Source organism: Sorex fumeus, unplaced genomic scaffold (genome assembly GCF_029834395.1).
Source record: "Sorex fumeus unplaced genomic scaffold, SorFum_2.1 ptg000018l, whole genome shotgun sequence".
Lineage (NCBI taxonomy): Eukaryota > Metazoa > Chordata > Mammalia > Eulipotyphla > Soricidae > Sorex > Sorex fumeus.
Genome location: NW_026606075.1, coordinates 28023419 through 28026483, shown reverse-complemented (window position 1 = coordinate 28026483; position 3065 = coordinate 28023419). Strand labels below are relative to the sequence as shown.

Genomic DNA, 3065 nt, shown 5'->3' with positions numbered 1-3065 from the left:
ACAAAAAAACCCCCAAAACACCAAACCTAATCTTAATATGTTCCCATTTAATTTAAAAGGGTTGCTGTCCTTACATGTGCACACGGTATCTTTCAAAGGTTATTTTTTTCCACCAAGTGTCTTTGACTACTCAGACCTCAATATCTGTGACCTCTGAGCTTTGTGTTTTTTTTTTGTTTTGTTTTGTTTTTGTTCTCTACAGTACAGTAGGAGGCTGTGCCACCAAGTCCTGGTTCCCTACTGGCAATCTGTGTGGGTTTGTATTCCTAAGTCTAATGTAAGTTCCTAAAGGTTGGAAAATTATTTTTCTTCTTTTCTGGGTTCAGGGTCTTTCTATAATCAGAAATTTCATTTTCTTTGTTATTATCTCTTTGTTAATTTCATTTTCATTGTCATCCCTGAAAGCTTTTTATTTTTTCTTTTGAGCCACACCTGGCAGTACTCAGAGGCTACTCTTGCCTCTGTGCTTGGGGTTCACTCATGGTCATGATCAGTGGACCATGGGGTGCTGGGGACTGAACCTGGGGTTACCCCATGGAAGCTATCTCCTTGGCCCCTTGGCTCTTGTAATCTTTTGCTGTCTGGCCAACCCAGATCATCGACTGGTCCATTTCTTGACCCCTCCACGTCCACCTCATTGACCTCACCATCATCAGGGGATTCATTATAGTCATTCATCTCATCCATGTCTTCTTGCATGTCATCCTCAGAGTCCTCTTTACTGTCTTCATTGTTGTCTTTATCTTCCTCTTTCTCGTTATCATAGTGCTCTGAAGCTGGCTTGCCAATAGGTACCAGGTTATTGTCTTTCTCTGCAATGAGCTAGAGCCAGGCCTGATGCTGTAATTCTTGCTGCTGTAGTTCAGTCTCCTCCACTCAGGGTCGGTCCAGGTTAAACCACCGTGTCTCAGTCACTAGGGTTAAGAGTGATTTGAACAAGGTAGACATGGCTCCCAGAGGAGACGGTAGGCGCCAGCCAGCAGCAACCAGAAAGTGCTTCCTTCTACCCGAACAGAAGGACCCACAAAAGTTACTCATTATTTTTATTTTTAAAGGTTACAGAAGAGGGCTGGAGAGATGGTATATGTGTCAAGGTGCTGGCTTTGTATCCTACTGAACCGGGTTGGATCCCTGTCACTGTATATGGTCCTCTGAGCATGCCCTGAGCACAGAACCAGAAACAGCCCCTGAGCACTGCTAGGTGTGACCTCCTAAAGAGACAACAAAAATTACAGAAGAAACATACTCAGCCTAAAAGAAAACCTTGAGTTCGATTCCTCCGCCCCTCTCGGAAAGCCTGGCAAGCTACTGAGAGTATCTCGCCCGCACGGCAGAGCCTGGCAAGCTCCCCGTGATGTATTTGATATGCCAAACACAGTAACAACAAAGTCTCCAATGGAGACATTACTGGGCCCACTCGAGCAAATCGACGAACAATGGGAGGGCAAAAAAAAAAAAAACACCTTAACAATATAGAGGTATGTAAGTACCAAATGAAAGTTCACTACATTCCCTTCTATCCTCCATCCCCAACTATCCACTCTCCTCCTAAGATATAACCACCATCAACAGTGTCTTAGATAGATTAGATTTATAGACTGGCTACAATGCATTTACAAATATCTATTAATATAAGAACAATTTATTTTATTTTTATTGCTTGTGAACATACTGTTCAGCAACTTGCTTTCCTTGCATAATCTATATCCTGGACATCTTTCGATATTAGTACATTACAGAGCCATATTATTATTTTTCAAAATAACTACAAAATATAAATGTTACACAATTGATCTAATTAAGGTGCCAGAGAGATATATCTGAGTGTGCATACAGGAGGTCTGTTATTCAATCAGGCTTTGCCTAGTCCTCTGAGCACTACCAGGAGTGACCCTTCAGCACAGAACCAGGAGTAGCCCTCAGCATAGTGGTGTGTGGCACAACCAACCAAAGAACCAACCAAACAAAATAGATTCAAGCAAATCATCACATCAACAGTTAGGTTATTTCCAATTTTGCTATTGCAAAAATTTCGCACTGAGTATAGTTGTATTTGTATCTTCTGTCTTTATATGTATCTTTTTAAATTTATTTTTTGCTTTTTGGGTCACACCCGGAGATGCTCAGGGGTTACTCCTGGCTCTTCACTTAGGAATTACTCCTGGCGTTGCTCGGGGTACCATATGGGATGCTGGGAATTGAACCCGGGTCGGCCGTGTGCAAGGCAAACGCCCTACTTGCTGTACTATCGCTCCATCCCCATATGTATCTTTATAATATACTTATAGAAGTAAATGTATGTTATCCTGAATTCTAAGTTTAATCACTTAATCACTTAACTTCCCGTTAGTCGTCGATTTGCTCGAGCGGGCGCCAGTAACGTCTCCATTTGTCCCTGTCGCGTGCTAGTGTAGCCCAATGGCATCTCTTCGCTCCGGGAACATGGAGGGCCTCAAACCGATCGTTCATGACCTTGACAAAGAAGTCTGACCATCTGGTAGGTGGGCGGCCACGCGGTCTCTTGACATCCCGTGGAATCCAATCAGTAACAGCTCTAGTCCAACGGTCGTCTTTAAATCTCATTACGTGACCAGCCCATCTGATTTTCGACACCTTGGCAAATGAGACAGCGTCCCTGATCCTTGATCGTCGACGGATGTCAGAACTCCGGATTCGTTCTCTCATTTGAGTGAAACGTGATATTCCAAGCATAGCTCTTTCTATTCTTCTTTGGGAGACCTGAATGGCGTTCTCATCTTGTTTGCGTAGGGCCCAGGTCTCTGAGGCATATGTTAATGCAGGAAGAACAGTGGAATCAAAGAGATGTGCGTGGAGCCGGAGGTTCTTCGTCCTCTTAGCTATTTCTTCGACGTTCTTGAAGGCGTTCCAAGCCGCTCTCTTCCTCCTGCGCAGCTCGGGTCCCAGGTCATTTGTCATGTTGACCTCTCGACCTAGGTACACATAGCTGTTGCATTCGGAGATGGTCGTTCCGTTGAGAGCGAATGGGGCATCAGGAACAAGGCTGTTTCTCATAAACATTGTCTTCGTAAGATTCAGCTGTAGTC

General features: G+C 43.9%; 1 pseudogene; it reads right to left on the bottom strand.

The window, feature by feature from the left end:
* Positions 1-474: 474 nt before the first annotated feature.
* LOC130021658 (anaphase-promoting complex subunit 15-like) lies at positions 475-948 on the bottom strand (annotated as a pseudogene).
* Positions 949-3065: the final 2117 nt, after the last annotated feature.